Genomic DNA, 25,209 nt, shown 5'->3' on the forward strand with positions numbered 1-25,209 from the left:
GAAACAATGTGCTGCACACTTCTTGTCTCAGCTGCTTTCAATATATGTCGAGAGCCCTCAGCTGTCGTCAGACCACAGAGGTACTGCACATAGAGATGGAGTGATTTCCCCCCACTCTCTTTTTCTATATCTATTTATGTAATTATTAAAGTCTTGTGTTTTTGGTCCTTTATGCTTTTTAGAGAGAGAAAGAGAAAGAGAGAGAAGGTCAGACTTGCTCCAAGCCTTCTACTCCGAGGACTACAGCCTCTGTACATGGGGGCACAAACTAACCACGAGGTCGACCCCCCCTTCTTTCCCCCTTCTATCAGTAGACGTATGCAAGAGGTTCAGTCTAAACTTCAATTGCAGAGTTTGGTAAAGTAAAAATTAATATAGCACTTCCACTCCTAGACTGAGAAAAGGCCTCCTGGGAATGCAGCCCCCCATATCTCAGTCCCAGTTCACAACCAAGTCCCAGTCACCCCCGTCTATTGTGAACAGTCCCTGGTGCATTTTCTCATCAGACGTCTGAAATCAAACCAATCTGTGTCAAACATTCAGGGATTTGAATTCCAGGAGAAAGTTTTTCCTGTAATGATTCGAACTCGAATGATGTGAATATTCCAACTTAGAAACACGCTCTGACATGCAAAGTGGCTTCATCAAGGTCCCAGGATGAGCTGCGTAACCTCTTTTGGTTCTCTAGAGAAGTCCAGACCAATGAAAACCAGAGGACAGGATGGAGGAGACTGAGAATATATATTGGTTCTTAATAGCAGTGATGCTCCGGGGCTACAGTCGTGGCTACTCTCTGCCTGCCTCCTCCTCCAGCAGTCCACATGCCACAGTTAATCCCTCAGACACAGAAAGGAAGGCTTCAGGATCATGGTCAGTGTGAGAGCTGGGGAGGACAGGAAGCTGGCGGGCGCATATTGTCTGGGTGTGACGCAGTGCATGACTGCTATAAACTCTTCAGGAGAGATCCGTCCTTTCTCTGGGTGTGGGCGACATAATTTAGCACAAGAAAAAAAAAAAGGTGCTGCTGGTGTTGCTGTTGGATGGTAACCTTGCTGACCAGCTAACTTGCTCCAGGAGCCGTCTGCCTCCAGAACAACACTCTATCCCTGCTTTCTCTGGCGCACAAACTGCAGGTTGGGTGGTGGTGCTGCACAACGTTGTAAGAAAAACAGAAGTTAGGATGAAGGGTTATTTCCATTTGTTTTGAGAAGCTAACGATACATAAAGTCCTTGAATGATTTAACTGGAAAACAGTAAATAATAACTACAGTGAAGCCAATAAAATTGTTTGTTTTTGATCACATTACAGCAAAAAAAATCAGTTTTAAACACACTGGATCAATGTGTATGGAGACACTGGGAAACGTTTAAAGTTACAACTTATTGCTTTGCCAAGTAGAAAGAATACAGCAGTTTGAAGAAGGGAGGGTTAAACAGCTCCAAAGCCCCCGTTTCTGTCAGTTACATCATAATAACATGCAACTTATACTAATACAATCTTTTAAGCCTATTCAAACCCAAACTAAAATGTGGTGCAAAGTTTCACATTGCAAAAGCAGCATACAAAAGCAGCACATTCCCGCTCTCTCTCTCTCTCTCTCTCCCTGATTTCCGTCTCTGTCCACTTTCCTATCCCTCCAATACAGGCACAAAAAAACAAACAAAAAACAGGTTCTGTTGTCTGCAGTGTGTGTATGCAGCATGAGCAACAGTCTTCATGCAGGATCACTCACAGTGATCACTCACATAAACACCTCACAAGAAACAGTTCACCATTTATGATCTAAGCATGCATTCAATACTCCGAACTTATTGTAGTACAAAGTTATTAGCCTCTAAATTGAAGGACACTTAGAGGGCTATGTGCGTCTGTGTAATAGTGTATACGAGCCCATCATGGTTAATAACCATTATATCTTCTGAGTAATAATTCCAGAGAAGACGTGTTTATCTTATAGCCAAGCACAGCCAATTTAGCCATGTCAGAGCTGAATATAAGTACATAAACCCTGGATAGTGTAGCATTCAAGTAAGACACGAGTGCCAAGGCCTGCCATTATGAAACAATTGACAATAAAGCTGTCAATGCACTCACAGGAGTAATGCGCTCCTTTATCATTCAATAAGGCAATTCTCCTGTACAAGACCTTCAATGGCACCGCGCTCATTCCTGAGGAGCCTGGAGGCAAGGAACTCTGCTCAGGTGGCTGTAATTGTCTCTTTGCTACACTGAATCAGTAAACATGTGCAGTCACAAAGAAAGAGGTGAAGGTAAGCGGAGGATGAGTTTAGAGTTCAATGCTGCAGAGGTTTGAATGGTCGAAGCACAGAGAGAGTGAGAGGCCACACCCGAGCACGTTTGACACAACTCTTTCATTCCGTCTTTTGCTGCACATTTTCCAGTGCAGGAAGGAGCCTATATCACGGTATATAATACATCAGGGACTACTGCCGTTAATTTCTTCTCTCTTCTCCTTCTCCTTAGGGGTTCCCAGTGGCGTCCAGCGCACATGTGTTTCGGTTTACCTAGAGACGAGCCCAATCCGAGGCCTGGGCTGAGAGCAGACTGCAGGCTTTGTCTGTGGCACCATTAATCAAGTGTCCTTTAACAAAAACAGAAAACCAGATGAGAGACAAAGGGAAGAGACGTGGGGGGTGGGAGCTTATTTAGGTAGAGAGAGAAAAAGGCAAGAGAGGGGAGGAATGAAGGAAGAGAAAAGAGAGGAAGAGAGAGAAGGGGAGGGGGGTGTTTGACCCAGATCCAGGCCTTCAATAAATCAAGCAGCAACAATAACAAGCAAAGTTTTCATGTGGTTTGACTGATTAATCAGGCTTTTTTTTTTTTTTTCCTGACAAGGGAGGCGAGGGAGTCTTTTTCTTCTTCTTCTGTCTTGTCTCTCTTGTGGGACACTGAAGAGCGGCTGAGCCTGAGCGAGTCTTTTTATGTCGGCTGTTTATGTCTTTATGCTGCAAGGTTTCAGTCCTCATTTGTGGTTTAATGGGAGCACAGCTACAGGTTCCTCTCGCTGCAAATATAAACAAGCTCTGTTTTACACACATGCGCACAACCACACGCACATACGCGGCAGCGCACAGCGAGCCACAGGATGTGAAGCAGCCCTCTGAGACTCTTTGCAAGGTGCCGATCGATGGGCATTGAGTGTGGACAAGGAGGCCTCAGGATCGATAAGGGGCCATTACAGAGATGTGCCCACTGGGACCTGGGAGAGGAGCTGTGTCTGTGTGTGTGTGTGTGTGTGTGTGTGTGTGTGTGTGTGTGTGTGTGTGTGTGTGTGTGCGTGTGTGTGTGTGTGTGTGTTTTTACGGGAGACATCTTGGCCCTTGATGCTGTCTTTTTTTATCTTGTTTCGTGAAGGTTTTACTGTTCATGAACTGAGACGCTGATACCCTGAAAAGCTAACAAAGAAACGCGGACATGAACATGCATTTAAAAAGAGGCTTTTCGCCGAGTTGAATGAAGATCAAGGTATCACACACACACACACACACACACACACACACACACACACACACACACACACACACACACACACACACACACACACACACACACACACACACACACACACACACACACACACACACACACACACACACACACTATTAATACTATTGGGGCTCATAGCTTGTAGCCACAGTAGTCGTTGTCTCTCAACCAGAAGGTCGAGGGTTCGATCCCCAGCTCCTGCAGCAACGTGTCCGATGTGTCCTCGAGCAAAACACTTGAAGGGATACTTCACCCATTTGCATGAAGCTTTGTATCATTAGAAACATGGTAGTAGTGTTGAATGATCGTGAATCCAACCCTCATTTTGCCCTGAAACGAGAAAAATGTGTTTTTCTTTGCTTGAAAGTTTTCTTCATGTGATGATATGATGTCATATTGCATCACATGAAGAAAACTTCCAGGCTACTACCATGTTTCTAATGATACACAGCTTCGTGTAAATGGGTGACGTATCCCTTTAAAAGGGCTGTATGTATTTTTCAAAAATACTACGTTTATAGTGTTATTGCATGGCCGTCAGGGCCAAGTGCTTCATATTTAGCCACGAGTTACATATGTCACTTTTTACATGTGTAAATCGTTTTTTATCAACCACTAATAAGCAAACGTTTAACTGATGTGAAAAAGTAGATGTTCACTGTCTGGCTGTGTTGCCTGTATAAAAAAAGAAATCTGCTCAGATTTTCCCGCCAAAACTCCAGCCTGTGTCATGTGTGAAGTCCTCATCACTTCGCTCTGCTTCCAGAAATGAACAGTACAAACTACAAACTCACCACACACTCCCGTTCTTTACCTGTGCAGCCAGAGGCCGCTTTCCACACACTTCTATCCGTCCTACAGGGGGACAAACTCACCACACACTCCTCAGAGGAGGACAAACTCACCACACACACACTCCTCAGAGGAGGACAAACTCACCACACACACACTCCTCAGAGGAGGACAAACTCACCACACACACACTCCTCAGAGGAGGACAAACTCACCACACACACACTCCTGCTCTCAGGCAGTGCATGCCGAGGCTGTCGTTTGGAGAATGGTGAAGGAGACAAACAGACGACTTCATGCCGGTAAACATCCAGTGTTTCAGGGGCAACGTTAATACCATACGAGCACGTATTGATGAGTGTGTGAGGGTGAGCGGGCAACAGGTTGGCCAGGTGGTATCACTCCAAGCGCAGTATTTTTGAAAGTGACATCGATCACCTTTAACCCTGAATTACTCCCATCCATTTACTCTTTACACACACACACACACACACACACACACACACACACACACACACACACACACACACACACACACACACACACACACACACACACACACACACACACACACACACACACACACACACACACACACACACACACACACACACACACACACACACACACACACACACACACACACACACACACACACACACACACACACACACACACACACACACACGTTAACGGTATCCCTGGAGAGATGCTGCCAAACCATGTGTGCGTGACTCGTCTCCCGCTCAGTGTTCTTTGTCTCTTTAAACAAGTGTTAGTTATAATCTTTCTCTAGCTTCCATTTTCTTCCTCATCGCACCGTGTCACCAGAAGTAAGACGGTCTGCCCCCCCCCCCTACTCATCCTCCACTTGTCTGCACACAGAGACAGCACTGATTGTTCTATTCTTCCTCTCTCACATAAACACACACATGCAGCTGGGGAAACGACCCCATTGTTCGTTTCACTAAATGTCTGGCATGACATGACCCTTCAGCACTCCCAGATTTACATGTTTTTGAGGCGTCTGAGTGACTTTGCATGAAGGTTCTGGGCAATGATGAGGGAAGTTTGGAGATATGGAATGAGCTTCAGCAAAAGGTGCTCTGTATTTATAAAAGTTTTTATGTTCAAAGATTTTTTTAAAAGACCTAAATATATTAATTACAGTGCTTTGAACGAATTCACAGGTGTTGATCACATGAGAGGCCACTCAGATGAGGCAGTCAGGCAGGGTACAGAAGCCAATGAGGCAGACTGCAAGTTGGCTCTTGCATCCATCACCACTCCAGGAAAGGAAAAAAAGAAAAAGTTATAACTATTTGCCTCATTTAATCTCTCTCCTCAGGATTGGTGGAAGAGAAGGGTCTCCTGCTCCTTCTCGCCATCGCCCTCTTTTCTGCAGCCAATCTCCAATACAACCATTAAAAAAACGATAGCTGAAAATAGTGCGTTTGGATGATGTTGTGGAGACGGAGGACTATTAAAAGTCAGGCAAATGCCTTTAGCAGTGCTTATGAAATTGCACTGAGGTGCCATGTCGGCTCCTGCAAGTGCTGTCCAAAAAAAAAAAAATCCTTCTGCGGCAGATCAAAAGATCGTGCACTCACACTCACTCACACACATGCATGATCACACAGTGTCTGGGCTCAGCTAACAGTCCACATTGGTTTGGAAAGCTGTAGTAGGCTGTAACAACTACATGCTGGTCGGCCATTAGCTGTGGGCCCTCTGTTTCAGCAATCTGGGTTCTCTTTGCCTTTGGACAGGGCCCAGGTCAGGCTGCACAATACACCACTGTGTTTTCAGAGTGAGGGAGAAAGAGGGAGAGAGAGAGAGAGGTAGAGAGAGTCAGAGAAAACAGCAGGCATGCGAGTCTCTGTGTGCACATACGCCGTAAGTATGAATAAGCATGTGTGCACAAGCATGTCTGCATGAGTACGTTTGGGTTGTGGGAATACTGCACATGAGTGTGAGCATGTGCAAGTGTTTGTATAGCGATTCCTCAGCCCACTATGTCCCCTCTCTCTCTCTCTCTCTCTCTCTCTCTACACTGGATTGCGAGGCCACCCGCTCTCCTGTCTCCCCAATGTCCATCATTACATCATCATCATCACTGCCTTTTTGCAACTTCAGCACAAACACGCATTTTGGGACCCACAGCAACAGGGCCCCTCCTCCAGGCGATGTTTGCATGGCATTATACCTGAAAGGGGTCATGCACCAGCCTGAAGCGACACAGTAGAAATCAAATGTGTAAGCAATGCGTGAAACAACTCTGACAACAGACGCAAAGAGGGCACCTGTCCCTTTGAGGTCTATTTCTCCCAGCCTGTGGGTGCTGAACAGCGCAGGCTAGCTTGAGCGTAGCTGCACTGTGCTGAGCTGTGTTGTGTGTGTAGTGCAAGTACGGTAACAGGAGGGAACCGAGCCGCCCAGCCTGCCAACCCACCACAGGGAATTTGTTTATGTTTCCTCGCTGCCAAGTTCCTGTCAGGAGGCGCCCCAAAGAGGAACTGCAGACTGCTCAGTACTGTAAGCTACGCCCTCTCGCCTCCAGAGGCTGGGGTTTTCTGCCTACAGTATCGGGTGGTACCTCTTTGTAGCGATCCAGGGAGCTCGCCACATTCATTTCAGAACACACAATCACACTCTGCACTTCATGCACTCACTCTGTTGTTCTCTGAGAACACCGAACCTTATAAACCAAGTTCAAACAGAAAGCTTAATTTATGAGCCCAAACAGATTAACACCAATTTACTCCAAACACGATACATAAAACAGCACAAAGGCAAAGTCCCATTAAAGAAATGCTTTACGAGAGGCACTTTGTTATATCCTGGATTATGGGTATTGTAAAAACTGAGCGCTACCACATAAAAACACCGTAAACTGGTTTGGTAAACTCATGGGCAGTACGTCAAGCACTTATGTGGGGGGGGGGGGTTCTAAATGGAAATTAGTCTTCCTCTTGGTTGAAGAGAAAAACATTCTTAGCTTCTATAACACACAAACAACAACTCCATTCATTACTGCCAGCAAAACAATGACTGCATCACTTTTTGCACATGAATACAATGCATCAGCCTGGCAGAGCCACGCTATTTCATGAGTCATCTGCTGAATATAAGCAGCCGTTTAGTCAAGCAAGGTCAGCGAGTGCGTAAGTCTCTATCTTGAGTGCTTTGGCCACCCGCAAGTTGGACTCTGTGCCGCTAACATGCAGTTATTACAAGGACATTTGGAGGTTTGTCTTTATACCACACGTGTGATGCCCAGTAAGTGTGTGTGGCGGGAGACAGAGAGATGAGCTCGTCCGCCCGTGCGCGGGAAGAGGTTGAGGTCAGACAAGGCCACTGAAAGGGGGGCGTGGGAGCCAGGGTGACGAGACAGAGGAAAAGAGTGAGAAAGAAAAAAAGGAAAAAAAAGAGGAAGAACAAAAGATGGAAGAAGAATGGTCGGACGGGGACCGAGTGAAAGCAAAAAAAAAAAAAAAACAGGAAGTTTATGTCAGCCTGGATGGCAGGACAGCGCCCACTTCTCGTCACGTGCTGGCACGTTTCAATGCTCTGTGACTGTAACTCTCCATTTACGCACACAATGAGAAGACATCCAATGACTAAGAGGCTGAAGGCTCAGGGGAATGAGTACAGGCTACATTTGTTTGGACAAGACTCAAGCTGTCTTGATAAGAGTTTCAATGCTTTTTTTTCTCTCTCACTGTGGGCAGATTCCATTCTCTCAGATATAAATCTAAATCATTGATGTCCGCGAAATGCCGCCCACTTCTGCTTTTCTGCTTGATGATAGACAGGAAGTTAGACGCCAAATACTATCTTAATATTCAAATGTGTTACAATGAATAAGCTCAGCTGCAAGTGTGCTTGAAGCAAAAAATCAGTGTAATGTTAACTGAAGACATCACACGCAAAATATGTGGAGCAGTGGTTCATTTTGTGTTGTGTTTGAAACCCAAAAGAACAAAGACATGTCTCCATTCCAGTCCAGTCAGGTATGCTACAGTAAAGTAGCCATGACTGTTGCAAGACCACCATATGCTGTATACTTCCTCTGGACTTCTTGCACCTATGTTCCACATGATCTTGCTGCATTCTAATGCTTCATTCATTCGGTTGGCTAGTCCCATTTAACTTCATGCAGCTCTAATTAGACTGGAGTCAAATTGTCAGTGAGGCCTGTTGCTTTTTAGAACCAGTGATACAATAATAGTATCAAATAATTCATGACAGCAATATTGCCATATCTATATCTTATCCCAGCAGTAATTTTGAATCATAAGCCCTGTATCATGAGATGGTATCATTCTTGCAGGACTGAAACAGTAAGATATCCGATGAAAGACTGCAGCTTCAGTTGCTAGTTCTGCTAAACACCAAACGTGGCTCATACTGGTATTCCACTTAGACCAGCTATGGGGGAAATAAGAAATATGAATGCCATGGAAGAGAATTACATCCAATCTTAAATAACACATTTCAGCTCTCCTGAAATGTCCATGTGTTGAGTAGTGTTAGAAACAAAACACTGAAAAGAAAACAAGGGAGTCCCATACTTGACAGAGGGAGAGGCAGCGGCTCGGCAGCCACCAGCGACCTACCGCACACTGAGTGTGAATCATTAAAGGCATGTGTTCCACATCAGCTGCCGGGGCCGCTTCCCAGCCCATGTATGAGACTGGAGCTAAATTATGACGGGAAAGAGGGGGGTTAAATACCGCTTTATGTGGAGATGAAAACCCCAAAGCTGCGAACTCGAGAGTGAAAAAGAGAGGGAGAGAAAGTGGAAAATGACTGCATATGTGCTGTATGCCAGTTCACAAAATAAAAAAGCAAATGAAGCAACTAATGGAACAATTACATGATTTCCAAACAGTGTGACCTTTCATCGTGCAGAAGTGAAGAAGGTTTTATGCACAGTAAAAGGAGAGCCAACCAGAATCAAAAACTGGCCCTCCTTTAATTCTTGTGTTTGCCGCCATTGCGAGTTAACAAGCCCACAAAAGCTATGACAACACGGTGGGGTAACCCTTTAAAAAGAAGGTGTGGGAAAGGCCAAGGGTTGTCTGCATGTAAGACCGAAGATCCAATCATGGGCTTGTCCATCAGGCCAGCCTCATGCCAAACGTTTTACAAACAGGCTAGTGTCTGCCAGAACACTTGTCATCCTCTGTTAAGACACATGGACAGCCTGTGTGGGTGTGCGAGAGTGTTTCTGCACAAAAGCACACGCCCTCTCTGGTGTGGGCATCCAATCGAGGACTGGATCCGTAGAGGGAGTCTGCATTCTTCTGGGTACTGGCTGGCATCTCTGTACACATTCCTGTCTGTTTGCTTTTTCGCTCGGCGAGCATGAGGGAAGGTGTTTGTCTTCTCGGAGAGGATATCACCTTTCCCTGGGGCGAGCAGGATAAGACACGACAAAGATGGACAGCGGAGAAAACACACGTTTGTGTAGGCAGAATCAGGCCAAATTGGACAAACTAAGGCACGATTTGATTGGCTGAGGGGAAACGGACCAACGTTTCCGGCTCCTTTCTGTCAATCATTAAGAGGCAACATTCCTGCAACTACATGAATTTGAATAAAGGGCAATGAAAGAAAAAATTAAGATGCGAATAGATGAATTCAAAGCAATAAATCAGTCTATTTTCACAGAACAATGATCCAAGTCCTTCAAACCACTTCCTCATGATGAATGGCCATTTTGTTTAGTCTTTGTCACAGTTGAACATGACTGAGCAAATCTCCCTGCAGCCTGCTCCAACTCTGATGCAACATACCCCAGATTAGTTTTGATCCTTCCACTGGCGGCATGCAGGCCACAAGACAGAGTACCTCCTCTAAGCAGTACAGTGTGTGTCTGTCTGTCTGTGTGTGTGCATGCAGAAATGATTCCACATTTCAAAACGCGTCTGCTCACAAACACAGCGACCTTTACGACGAAAAGGGAAAAGCAGAAGATATGACAAAAAAACACAAGCTGTATTCAATACGACCACAAAACCATGGTGGAAGTCATATGACGAGGAACAATGCCATTGTGTAGAGAGCAAGATGGCGTTTTGTATTCACAGACTTAAATTCAGGGAAGTCCAATTACACAGATTTGACAGGAGGGACAAATTCGGGCTTACCCCAAAAACGTCAATCTGCCTGTCCTTGGCGGAGGAAATCTCCCCTTGAATCGATTGCAGCTCCTAAGCTCTGAGGAGAGAGAGGGGAAGAAAAAAAAAAAAGAGAGATATTTGAAACCAACAGCTTTATGGGCCTTATCCACGTGTTGCAGACTCACTGACTCCCTCGTCTCTCTGGCACAGAACTGCTTCCCTACACGAAAAACTCTTACACTCTTTTTCCTTCCTTCGCCTCTCGTAGCTGCCTGTAATCTCCCCGCCCTTTTCCCGATAGATTGTGCTCTCTCACTCACTGTGTTTGTGCCCCAGACATCATGTGAAAAATGGAATAAAACAGTGCTTTTGTGGTGTGTGAATTACCTGGGGCTTCGGCAGGCACAGTAGTGCTTATGGCCACAACTCAATTACAGCAATGTGAATCAGGTGGCGGCCTAGAAATCCCCTCAGCCTGATGCACAAATAGGGACAGAGAGGCGCCTTCATTGCCAAGACAGAGACAAATCTGAAGAGGCGTGTCATCTCTTCAGAGAAAGACGGCTCAGATTATGCTGTATGGATGAACGGCTGCTGCTCACAGATCCAGCAACCTTGGTTTAGAGTAAGTGTGTGAACAATGACTTTCAGTTTTGGAATGTTGCTTGAACATTTTCAAGCCACTTCTGTTTGAATAAAGATTTAAATGAAAAGAGTCACACAGCTCAAGGGTCTTTATAAATTCAACCTTTGCAGTAAATGCATTTACACACACAAAAAAAAACTGGGTGAAAGTGACAGGATGGTGGTTTTGCAAATGCTAAAAGCCACTTTGTTGGATTCAATAGAAATGCCAAACTGCTAAATCATAGTCAATCATATCTGAATAGAAAATTGGTCTGTGTCAAAGCTCGAGACTTTATCCTCTTTGATGAAAAAACAGAGACAGCACATCCAGGCTAAAGGTTCACTTCAGTTCCCATTAAACTTCAAACTCTGGATCAGGCCTGGTTTTCCTTTTAAGACTGGTCTGTTTGTTTGCTTTTGACTTCTCAGTGTACTTGACATGGTTCGGAAGAAAAGTTGAACTTTCAGTCCACGAGGAAAGCTTTAATATTTCTAGAAACATCTCTCGTGACAGCCATATTGATGGGTGCCCTTTAGACAATAAGATTTACACCCATAAAAGAACACCCCCACCCTGCAGGCCCAAATGGCCTTGATGCCATTTTATTAGGAAAAATGAATTTCACACCAATTGTTTTTATTGCCAGTTACTGAAAATAGCTCGGAAACAAATACAGCTTTTTCTGTACAAAACTTTGCTCTTTCCAAAAAGCGTTTTAGTTTACACATTACGAAACTCCAACTGGACACTGTGCAAAGCAAAATTGTTAATCAAAAAAATAGCGTATCCAAAATACAGTAAAATTAAGGTTTTGGTCCAGTGTTTGGGCTGTAAACATATAGAGCTAGAATGTATTGGTAAAAACTTTACCTTCCTGCTACATGTACATACATCAGGTTTGATCACATTTAAAGGATGCAAAGCAAACATGCTGAGTGAAACCGAATGATCTCTAAATAACTTCATTGTCGACTTTGTATTACTCACACATCATGTCAAATCTGAACTGGATAATACAATGAAACCTCTTTATAAGAGGGTGTGACCACCTGATGAAGAACTGTCAAATTAACTTATCCAAGAAACCATATTACATTTTTTTCGAGTAGTAGATCACTTTTATAAAGTAGACAGAGGAAAACATATACATTGTGTATGTTATTGTGTATACATCCCAACCCATCACGGTACAGACGTCACGGTTTGGTGCATTCAGTCATGCATCATGAATACGTCTGAATGAATGAACAAAAGCAGCAGGCAGCCACAGAAGGCAGGATACACGTCAATCTAGTTGGTGGTTAAATAAGCATACAGAAACTTTGAAGAAGACGACACACCTGAAACAAACACAAGAGGAAGAAGGGTAAACTGCAAGTGCAGGAGACACACAGCAGCCTGAAGAACGACCAAAACACAGAAGTTGATCTCACAGCTGGAGAGGTGCCAGGGCACTTCCCGATTACTGCCAAAGTGCCCTTGAGCAAGGCGCTAAACCCCAAATATGCTCTGATCGCTCCCTGCATAGCAGTGTGTAGCAGCCCCACTCTGACATCTCTGTCTTTGTGATCAAATATTATGACTGGAACTGCTGGGACGTTTTGTGATCTAAGACAACAACCTGCAGCCTCAAATAAATACCACAGATAAGACTCACACACGGGTTGCTGGGCACTTATTCACACTGGTGTCAATGGATATAAAGCGTCCCCTGATGTGCATGACTGGATTTATCAGGGTTGAAAAACTCAACAGCGACTTAATACTTCTGTCACATTCTGAACTACTCTTGAATTTGTAACTTTCCAGGTAAGTGAAAGAATGCACCTACATTTGTTTAAAATGGGATTCACAATAAATATAAAAACACTAATCAACTCATTGAGTTCATCACTCATAAATAAATGTGCATGTAAGAACTCAGAATAAAGTCTCTTTTTTGTTTAGCTTTAAGCTGCAGGACAACCAGCCTACTGTAAAATCACTGTCATGAGATAATGTTACGCTTGTCCAGATGTAATGCTCCCTCTGGTATCCAGTCAAACCTGAAACTCAGCCAATCAGCTGGCCTGAGCTCTGGCCTTGAATGACTTCGTTTTCACATCCTGATGTAAAACCCACCCTCACTTCCTGTTTGTGTATGTGTATATGAATGATGCCTTAATGGTGTGTTTTTATTGGTCCAGTGGACCAAGCACAGCCTCATTTAGATAAGAGGCAGGGCAGGATGAAATGAGGACAGAGTGTGTGTGTGTGTGTGTGTGTGTGTGTGTGTGTGATTTTGCAAGAGTGTGTAGGCATGCATGTGCGATCCTTGAGCCTGAACACTGATGAGAGTGGACAGGAGTAGCCTTGGGTAATCACGTCATTATCTTTGCTGATGGGTGAACGCAGCTAACTGCAGACACTCACCTTTCAGACACACACACACACACACACACACACACACACACACACACACACACACACACACACACACACACACACACACACACACACACACACACACACACACACACACACACACACACACACACACACACACACACACACACACACACACACACACACACACACACACACACACACACACACACACACACACACACACACACACAGTCGGAGCCAAGCCAGACAAGTCCATCTGCTTTTAAAATGGAACACAATTTACAGCATTGACAAATCCTACAATACTCAGAGACCCGCGGTCTCGCCAAAATAAGAGTACGAAGCGACATCGAGATAAGAAGGGTCACCAAATCCTCCATGTTTGGCCCAGACTCTGCGCACTGGACTGGGACTTGAGCGTCTCAGGTGTTCAAGGTTATAAAGTGTTGATGAGAGCCAGTGCAACTCCCAAGTGAAATCATTCATTAACTCTGGAAAATCGTGTCCTTGTTTAGACAGCAGCACCCCTCCACTGGCACCAAGACCTTCGGTGTAAAATAAACGATCATGGGTCTGACCAGCAGGTTCCAAGTTCTACTTGAAAATGTCTGCCCTGCAGTGAGAGTCGTAAGCTCGTATTAAAACAGTCACAATGAGTTGTTGAAGCTCTCTTGGTTCCATAAAATTCCTTCGCCCACATCCGCGCTGACACACATGTACACACACACACGATAAACCCCTCTCCATGGTGCAGTGACTCCCAGCGTTGGAAAACCCCTCTTCAGTCACACATAGATCACATAACCTCTCTTGACATCGGAGGACAGCACTCCCAATGGAAAGATGCAGATTCACACACGCTGAGTGCCGGGCCAAGGCTCCAGACTGCCATTGTCCTTCACTGTCATCCAAACAAAACAATGAAGAGGGTCACGCAAGGCCCTCCGCGGAATGGTAAATAACCGGAGAGAGAGTGAGAGTCAGAGAACGAGAGTAAGTCAAATCCACTGGCAAGGACAGTGTTTCAGAGAACAGCACAAAATATGATCAACTTGGGGCAGGTCAATTCCAGTAATGTTCAATCACTCAAGAAGCATCTGACACTGCTTGAATGGAAAATATGTCAGTGTCATGATGAACAGAACAAAAAAAAAGCCCACGTGAAGAATGATATTATCCCACCTTTTGCTGAAGGAATTGTAGTTACTTTAACACATGCTGAATATGCATCTATTCAACTCCGACTCTGGTAACAATAGTACTCTTCAAGAAAAAAACAGAGCGGGAGGCCGCATTTATTTTTAAGTGAAAAACCGTCTGAAAAAATGTGAAAATTCAAACTGATTCAGAGACTTCAATCTTGTTGATGTTAATTATTCATTAGTTCTGATTGACCCCCAATCATCAAACCATCTTTGTTGTCATTATTTATCTGGCATAAAATGCTAGCTCTTAATTCACACACAGGATGTGGACAATAGGTGGTCCACAAAGGCCTCAGTAGGCACAGTCTCCCTCCCGGTTGGTCTTTCATATGCTAATGAGAGAAGCATTTTGGGTTTACTGGCCTGGTTGGAAATGATTTAGGGCGACACCGGTGCTCTGAGCCTTTATGTTTGGGCCGGCCGCAGGGGACCATATATCACCCTGATCATTAATCAATTAGTGTCTCCGAGCCACCTGTCGGACACATCGGTGCACAAAACATTCCTGCCCTCCGGCAGTTGCTAGACGATGATCATCAGTAGCACCGCTATTACCTTCCAACCTTTCGACAAACCCCCCCCCCCCCCCCCCCCCGCTCCTTTATGGTAATACTCTGATGGATTACATAATCACACCCAAACAACTCCTCTCCAAGAAAAGAAAATGTGACTTTAGACTACCAGGGTGGGTTGGGGTTTTTTTTGGGGTTTTTAATGGGACTCCCCCCTCTCAGCTCAGCTGAATGGCAAGATGTGTTTTTTTAACATACATCTGCCCTCCGCTGTCACAAACAGAAAAGACAGGGCCCAGGGGAATTGATGCCAACCTTGAAGGGGAATCAATAAACTGACTGCTATTCAAAAGTGCTGAATGCACACCAATGCCGCTTCCGCCATTGTTTTAAATGCAACTGCCTCCAGTGGGGTATTGATGGTTGTTTACTATTGATGACGTGTCACAGTAACCGAATGCATGTGAGATGGAAAAGTCGAGTAGGTCAGGAGAGGTGATTTTGCTTGGAGTAGTTTAACTTAAAGGGGACATATTATGAACAATCCACTTTGACTGTGTTTTTGAACATATATTTTTGGGTAACCTGAGGGTCAATGCAGACCCACAAAATGTGAAACAAACCCATCCAGTCATTTCTTTGTAGTCTGCATAAGGCAACACAGACAAAATTGCTCCGTTTCAAATTTTCTCAGTTTGTGACATCACAAGTTGGATTGTGGTAAATATATCCTCTTCCCTTTCCTGGTTTTCCTCCACTCATGGACTCCACCTCCAGCCGAGAGCAACACTTTAGCACAGGTCTGCCATTTTTCTTTTTAATACAGAGGAGCGATGTCAACCAGCAAAACTCAGGGTGGCTCATTGCATTTAAAGACACCAAAATGGAGCATTCTCAGAGCGCTAGTTTCTACAGGCTCACAAACCTCCTCTGCTGCTTGATTTGTTATATTTTAACCAAAGCACAGCACAGATGTTTCATTCAGACCAAAGGGAATTGTTTGAAAAAGGTGGACAAGAGGTATGATATGTTCTCTTTAATGCTGACTTTCAGAACCAGAAATTAGGCCCTTTGAAAATAAAAGCACAATGACTTTTGACAAACTGTGTATTTATAAAACTTTAAGTCTTAATCAAAAATTCCCAAGTTTGTTTCACTTACACTTCATGAACAAAGAGTAAAGGAACACACTTGAGACTCTGTGTTATATAAGACATGGTGATTGAAAAAAAAAATTGTCAGACATTTCTGTTTTACATCTGCCCTCTTCCTAACCACCACAATACTGTTTCTTTCTGGGGATTTGTATGTAAATTGGAACTTTCTTGAACAGGCCCTCACTGCCACCACACAATCTCTTTTTCACAGCCCTGCTTCCATGACAATAGCCAACTCCCACCGCCGTCCCATCCAGCCCCCTGACACCCTTCACAATTTTTCACACTTTTTTTGTTATTTGGAATAAATTCTTTAAAAGCAGCTGAAGAGAAGAGTAGCACTAAAATTAGAGCCTAATCCCCTAACCCTCAATATGCCGACATGGAGAAAGTAGATTTGTCAAGGCTTGATTTAGCTGTAGTCATTCATTATAAAAAGTAGTACTCTTCACGCAGCTTAGCTGTACGAGATGGCTCAATCAGTCTCATGAGGAACATTTTAGATGTGTGTGTATGTGTCTGTGTGAGTGTGTGTGGGGGGGGGGGGGGGCAGCTATCTGTAAACCTAGAAACCTCGGCAGCGAGGTGGAGCCATTGTTGTGTTTTAAAAGCATTGTTTGCTACCTGTGCTGCCCTCTTCAACTCTTACTTTTATCCCCTTGAAAATGACATTCAGCATCCACCTCTAAAGGTTTCAAACAGAAGAGTCGTTTCACTGGGGATTGTAGAAAATCTGGGCCACTGTGTTGGGTGTATTAAGTGTGTATTGCTGGGCTGGGCACCAGAGACTTTTTTTCCCCTCCTTTAAATCCAACCAGCTCAGGCTGGGAGCCAGCCAGCAACATTATCAGGTGGATTTTAAAAAGAACAAAAGCTTCTCCGCAGCTATGCCAAGTGCAAAAAGAGACTGAACAGAAACTCCATGCAGCATCGATATTCGGGTGCGTTGTCCCTGGTACAAAATACATTTCTTTCAGGAGATTATTTTATTGATAATCTCACACTTTCTTCTGTTTACTTATCTCAGCAGTAAGCTCCTAAAAACGGACTGCGATAATACAAGTGCAAAGGTCAAGATTAAAGCTGAGAGCATGGGGCTGCAAGTATATCTGTTCTGGCTCCCTGTATCTAATCATATTCACTACATAAAATGTATTTCAGAAGCCACAACAGATATTTTTGGAAAGATAAAACTGGAACAGGAAGTAATCTCACACTTGACTGCAAACAAGGAAAGTGCATAGTTGTGTTTCCTGGTATCTGTCATTGGACAAGCAGTGTTGGTGGAAAAAAACTATTGCACAAGCAAGATAAAGGCAATCTACAGGGAACAGGGCAGTGAGAAGACAGCGGGAAGGAGGAGGGTGATGGGCGACAGGGCGAAGGCTTGACCTCTGCAGGTCAATAGGTGATTAGTAACATTTATCATATCTACACAGGCTGCTCAATGAGAGGCCAGGCAGCTTCTCTCTTAAGATTTCAGCCACATTTGGATGTCAAAGTCCAAATGAAGGACTGCTACTGACAACCAGATGCCCTGTGTTTATGATAGAGACAAATATTGGAATCCTTAAGTGGAAAAACATGCCATGCTGGCACACAGCATCCGCAGAGAAGCGTTACATCATTTTGACAATTTTATGAGCACAGCCTGGTTCAGATCAGGAGTTTTAATACCTGCCAATGCCGATATAAAAGCCTGTATTTCATGCTCCATGAGAGAGCTCGAAAGTACGTTTTATTTCATATAACAATAGTTGGAGGCAAAGAGGCTGCGGCTGTGGTTGACGGTTAGACAACCAGCGCTGCTTGAGTCCTGACGAAAGCCATGCAAGGTATCTGTATGCAGGGAATCCATGGAGCCACAGCTCAGCCGCACTGACATTCACAAGAAGGGAACGACAAAGGAGCGATTGAGTGCGAGGACCAGATTTGGCTCAGCCTTATCAAAAAACACTCCACCCCCAGCGGACTGCCGACAGTGAGACTCTGAAGGGGCTCAGCAGCTCTATATTGTTTTTGTTGCTCTGGACAAGTGGACTCGAGTTGGAGTGGGCATCCCGGGCCAGAGGCCAGCTGAGAATGAAAACACACTGTTGTGCAGAAGACAATTAGGCCACACTCACGCAACAGCATCCATCAAAGCGGAGATGACAGTTCATTGACTAATAGACAAACATAGCCTTCTTTTTAGCCATTTTCATAACTTTTGCATGGGAAGAAACATCCACAGAGCGACTCTAACAGAATTGAAAAGCACAAACAAAACACAAATCACAGATGGAAACTCATTTTTACATCCCACACTTTCATTGGACAGAAGCGTTAGCAGTTTCCAAACACAGTCTTTCAAATCTCCAGCCTTTTCTCCAAACAATCACAGCTGTTTCAAAACAATCATCAAGGACTTTCCAGCATTTCTAACTGTTCATAACTTTCAAACATATTCTGACAACTTGCAAACTCTATCGACAGGGTGTGAGGTACTGTTGCACCTCAATGTCAGAGAATCTAGTGGGTGCTGAAAAAGCTTGGAGAGTCCAATGAAACTCCTGAAAGCAGAAATCTATAAGAAAAAAGGAATTTTAGATTTTAGAACTTTAGATTACAGGTGTCAAACTCCAGTCCTGGAGGGCCGGCTTCCTCAGACTTTTAGATGTCTCCCTGCTCGGACGCAGCTGAATCCAGTCTGGGGAAGCCGGCCCTCCAGGACTGGAGTTTGACACCCCTGCTTTAGAATATCCTGCAAATTCCCCATAAACAATTGATAGCATGAAGATTAACCCTGCAGCCTCCCTGCTAGCTACTCAATATAAACTTATGAAGAAAGGCAAGGGTAAGACACATAAAGCAAACTGTCTGTCACCAGAGACTGCGATCGTGCGTGTCAAGAGGACCAAGAGCAAAGATCAATTTCTGTATTTCTCAATTTCTCACGAGTCAGATGAAGCCACACTGGGGGAAACGCGTTGTCCATCCAACCATTATTACACCACTTGTTTTGCGTTTGGAGTCGTGGGGGACTGGAGCTGATCCCAGCTGTCATTGAGCAAGAGGTGGGGTACACGTCACCCTGGTTTGGTCGCCAGATCACAAGGCTGATAGGGACAGACAAACCCACATTCACACCTACAGTATGGGCAAGGTAGAGGCACCAATGAACCTAACGAGCGAGTCTTTGGACTTTTGGTGCAAGTACCCGAAGAGAACCCACGAGTGCACAGGGAGAACGAATGCAAGCTCCCCACAGAAAGGCTTCTGTCTGACTGGGATTCAAACCAGGAACCTTCTCGCTGTGAGGAAACACAAGTGTGAGTTTGTAATTACACACAAGGTATCCACATTTTTCTGTATATTTATACAGATAACATATTACTCTGTCAGGTGCCGAAATACATTCAAATTAGTTTTAACAGTCAAATGTGTCGTTCATCAAGAAACTTTGATGTGAAGGAAAAAAAGAAGCTGTCTCTGTAGATTGCTGTGAAACACTTTGTTTGACATGAGACCCCCAGCAGGGACTTCAGTCATAAACAAGCATTTAGAAATAATCAGCCTTAATGCTGTTTTGTAGCTTATGAAAAAGGAACATTTGTGTTTTATAATCTTCTAAAAAAACTCCTTTCTGGAGTTTAAAACAAAACAAAAAACTTCTTATGGACATCCTGGCATCACTGCTGGGATACTGTAGTTAATTTGAACCCAATGATCATCCAACAACAAGCTTTTTCACATGTGCAAAGGTGCAACCACAGGCAGAAGTCCTCCAGAAGTCCTCCGTTCCTCCTTCCACCACTGTCCGACTCTTTCCCTGCTCCAGTCGTCTCTGCGTTAGCAGTTAACGTGCTGTGGTTTCTTTTAGAATTCCTTCAGAATCTGAGCGTGTGAATCCATCTTTAAATTAAATACCACATCATTCTGCTCTTTTTTATCTCACTTTTATTTTACATCAATTTTACAAAGAAATTAAGTTCTTCTCTCAACTCTTTTTTTTTCTTGCTCCTTCCCACTCAGCTCCTCACTTTGACGCGTTACACTGCCACATACACATTTAGCACTTTTCTAATACACTACTTCAACTTACAGCTTGACTTTTATTGAACCTACTTTAACTGTATTTGTATTAGATCTTTGCTAATGTGTTGCCTATGTTGTTTTTGTTTATTTGTCTTTGCTTTAGATTTCGAGTGTGCACATTTTTGTTTGATACTTGTTCACCTTTTCACAAAAAAAAAAAAAAACACCCAGAGGCTTGGATTGATAGCTGATCTGATATCATACCATGGGAACAAAAAGTCTTTGTGACACTAAACAATATATATATAAATATGTCTGAAGAAGTTTTTATTTTATTTGACGTTCTTCTTTTCAACACATCATTAAAATAACACCTTCTTGTGGTACTGAAAAGAATTAACAACATTATAGAGAAATGGAAACTAAACATAGTTTCAATCAAACACGATAAGAGTGATGAACTTTTTGTCTTTCCTTTGTTGTTTGTGTAAAAAGACAGCTTCTGCTCGCAGTAAGCTTTAACTAGGTATGACCCAGACTGATCTGCAGCATGCAGATTGAGGCCATCATTTTTCATGGATTATATAAAGCCCAACCTCTTTTCTTCCCTTTGTTTATCTTAATCCACTTCACTTCTTAAATACTCGAACCTCTTTATCCTTTGCAGCGAGTGACTTAACAGCAACTTTAACTAAATAAACAGTGGCCAGGGAGATCCAATTAAAGTTTGCCAAGTGTCAGCCAGAAAGCAAAGCCGCTTCAGGTTTTCAAAAGGTGTATTGCCTTATTTTAGTCTCTATCAGTCTGCGCGTTGAAAACATCTTTCCTCAAAATAATTGATCTCTGTATCGTGATATATATTTTTTTGTTACTCATTATCAAAGGAAAGAAGTGATGCAGGTTTATTCATGCAAAATGAAGCATGTCTTATCTAACCTATTGTAAGAAAGAAGAAACATGATATGAATTGACATTAGGAGCCCAGCAGAAATCCCTGAACTGTGTACAGGAAAAAAACAAACAAATAGTGAATTGGCAATGTGCAGCAAGTTGAGTGGGCAGCCATTAAGAAAACTAGGAACGTCTGATGTGTACAAATGAGAGGTTCATCCAGGAACACGACGCAGAGCGATTCTTCGCAGCCTCCTGGAACACAGTCAACACATTTCACATGTGCAGGGCCAGGAAACAACACGCTTGGGGCTTCCACCTTCATTTAGATGAAAATGGACCTCCTCGAGAGGAAATAAAGCCATTTTTAACTTCCCTCGCCTCTGTCTACCAGACGGGCTCCTGTAATGTGCCCAGTCAATGGACTGTGGGTTTATTCAACTGCAGGCAGCCCACAGCAAAGCCATAAATAACGTAGGGCAGCTCACATGAAACCCTAATCACCATTGTGCTGTCACCCAACAGGGAAGATTGCTTGTTTAATTTACTGCGCCGCATCTGTCTTAGTTCTGCCCAATTTAGTTTCACAATTTCAATTGGGAAGGACTCCAAGTATTTATCAATATGCTTTTAACCCAATGTCATGAATCTGCTGCATCTTAGCATGAGTGAGTGTGTATGTGTGAACATGTATAGGCACAGGTCCTCTGAGTGATTCGTTTGTCATGAAGAACAAATAAGAAAGCTGCAGCTCGTGAAACAACAAAGGCGGGCAGAGAAGAAGCCATCAACACTCAATAAGCGGAGCTCATTATTGGCCATCTACAACGTTCTTCATTACATTACTATTCCATTAGCATGCACACATTTGCATATTCCAGTCACCTCTTTACAGAGGCTGTTGATCATAAATGGCAGCCATATGCTGCCTGGTGTGCCATATCACAGAATTATTACTGCGACACAAAAAGCCAAGAAAAATGGAAATTATGTTGACATGGACTAAAGTGAAGGAAAACAATCGAAGGATCTGCCTCCATTGATAGTATCTCTCTGACTGACTTGAGTGTCATTTACATGCAGGTTGCTTTGCTGTCTGTCTCTGCAGACTGAGGCGTAATTTGCTTGGTGCATTATGAGAGTCTTTCCAGACGGATACTGTACATGCACAGCAGAAGCAGTTTTTCTTTTTACTGTGTAAACTACCCACACAACCAAAATGACATCATTTTTATAGGTTTGAGATATTAAATATTGCAATAAACCTAAAAAAATAAAATTGTCTTCTGTTACAGTGATTTTAAGTGTTTGGGCTTGACATTCTCTCCTCCAGCTGTGCACACTGGGCTTCATCCATCTAACGGGCTCTGCACTGCAACATTTCAGCATGACAGTGATTTGGTGCGATGGCTGGTCTGCACAGTGATGACAGCCCATGGAGACAGAGGAAGTAGCAGCAGCTCACTAGATAGTCTTGGCGGTCACAGTCTATGGCAGCAGAGCAGTATGATAACGGTGCTATGAGGAGCTAGCCGTTTGAGCTCGCTGTATCGTCTTTGTTCGGCCCCCCATTATCTCTCCACAGTGCTGTTCTCTTCACTGATAAATGCAGCCTAGAAACTCGAGCTAACGCATAAGCAGCTGGGTAATACATCTGCCACAGACGCCCGCACAGGAGGCACGAGAGATCACATGTATTGCACTGGAACCAGCGAGAGAGAAGTCGACATTGACTCCCGCACAGGAGACTTGCGTAAAAGGAATGACGAGGAGCTTGTCTTCAATAAGAACTTATACTGTGGTCTGATTAAGTATTCTGAGTTATAGTGTCGATACGTTCTTCAAAAGCAATCATCTGGTTTGACTGATGATTGACTTTTCTTTAAAAGAAGAACACAAGCTTGTTGCAGCTTCTTAGATGTGAATATTTTCAGCTTTTCTACGATCGATCATTGTGAACTAAATTTCCTTGTGTTAGGACTCTTAATAGGAACGAAAAACTTTTCTACAAAATAAACAAATAATACACTTAGGGAAACATAATTATCACAATCATTAGTAATAAAACTAAACTGGAGGCGACCAGCGTCACCAGTGTAATCGGATTTTCTACTTGGATAATATGCATGGCCACATTTTCAAATGACCCAATAAAACATAAAAACTGCAATAACAACAATGTCAACTAAGTAAATGGATGGTTTTGATTTCCTGGACAACCCACCGAAAATCACTTCCGTGTCATAGCTGCCCAATGACGCACAGTTGACACACAGCACTGCTGGTTTTCTCAGGGAGCGCTTAAGGACAGATTGGCTGGTCAGACGCGTGTAAGTGACACCAGTTATCTGGCTAGCTGTCTGACTCATGGCAGCAGAGGGTTAACTTGGCAGCTCAGCTGTACAGTGAAGCTCTAAAAGGAACATTAACAGCATGTCCCTCAGTGCAGACAGAGAGAGAGAGAGAGAGAGAAGAAGAGACAGAAAAAAAAAAGGATGGATCAAAGACAAGCGGTGAAAGGGGTGGGAGTGCAAATCCAATTTCCAGTGACATTGTGCTCAGGATCACTTTTTTAAGCGAAAGAACATATCATCTGTCAGAGGTAATGGCAGTGTCCAGGGGAAAATGAAAGAAAATAGAATGAAGACCATTCATTAAGAAGGTGGCGGATGAGGGGGGTATCAAAGCACAGGTCTCCCAGGGAAAATAAATATATACACAAGCCCTTATTTTTTGCATTTACGAGGTGGCAGTACATCTATGATCAAGGTTCTCATGCTACACTGATAATATTAGCGCAGATGCTTCACAAGGATTCTCCGGGCAGCAGCACAGAGAAGACTGGATAAGACGACGACGGCCAGGCTGCCTGGCAGGAAGGCTGGCAGCCTCTCTAACAGGACCGGCCATTCTGTCTCTCACTTGGAGCTGTTGATGTACTCAGTCGAAGCAATTGATACAATTGTTTTATGGAGAGGAGGGTGGAGGGGGGGGAGGGGGGGATTAAGACCCAACAATAAGGCTCTTTCAGTGGAAATGTCAGCCGTCACGCTGTGGGACTGTCCGACTGGGCAGGGACTCTTTCGTGAAAAGCCAAGGTACAAAATGAGTGTGGAAAATAGTATGAAATCTTGTGAGGTGGGCCGCTGAAATGGTGTGACACCAGCCAAATGCAAGAAATGCTATCTTAAACATGAGACAACAGGCTCAAAGAAAGTAACGGAAAATGTGCCAATGATTTCAAGGTCTACCTAAACAACCCTTAGCTTGAAACAGCCTCGAAATCAATAACCGGGATAAAAGCTTATATGGGTCTTTCGCTCAGCCTCATTAGGAAAAAAAGGAGACAAACGTGGCCTGATTCTTCAGGCAAATTAACATAGCGAGGAACTTAAAATATCACAACCGATGATCCGTTCTGGGACATTTTATCAGGAGACTATACAACAGAGAGATACAAAGTTCTCTCTCTGAGTGCTTTGATAACCCTGCTGGCCTTGGACCTCTTTGAAAAATCTCACTCTGAGGGTTTGAGGTGAATATAAAGAGCGGGTTGAAGTGAGGTACCCTGCCGCTTTAAGGCTGGGATCAAACCAAGTTATTCTACCACTCTGACCTAATTGCTCTCTCGCTCTCCCGACATGTACACTGGGAGCAGCGCACTCTGACACGTAAAGATTATTTAATACCATCAAAGCCGTAAAAAGAGGAATAAAAGGAAGGCGGCGTTAAAAGGGAGGGGAGAGTTAACCCTTTGCGAGGCTCGGGCAGTCCTGTGGAAGGAGAAATCAGTATGCGAAAGCGAGCCCGTCTGACTGCCGGCGGCCGATGTGAGTGGAGCTCCCACATCCCAACATCACAGCGGCTCCAGAACTCCCCATCCAAAAAACCCCTACACACTCCTGGTATCGGCTCCCACCCTTCTTCTCCCTTGCTTTTCCCACACTCGCCCCAGTCCCTGAGGCAATGTCTACGTCACCGGG

General features: G+C 43.9%; 1 protein-coding gene across 3 annotated transcripts in view; it reads right to left on the bottom strand.

The window, feature by feature from the left end:
• The window catches only part of raraa (retinoic acid receptor, alpha a), a 147,007-nt gene that overhangs the window by 117,844 nt on the left and 3,954 nt on the right, over positions 1–25,209 (bottom strand). For 2 of the 3 annotated variants that reach the window (XM_079333890.1, XM_079333889.1), the window contains exon 2: positions 10,456–10,525. The exons of the other annotated variant lie outside the window; for it this stretch is intronic. The gene's annotated coding sequence lies outside the window, so the exon portion shown is untranslated. The remainder of the gene's footprint in view (positions 1–10,455; positions 10,526–25,209) is intronic. 3 annotated transcript variants of the gene reach the window in all.

This window comes from Symphodus melops, assembly GCF_947650265.1.
Source record: "Symphodus melops genome assembly, chromosome: 21".
Lineage (NCBI taxonomy): Eukaryota > Metazoa > Chordata > Actinopteri > Labriformes > Labridae > Symphodus > Symphodus melops.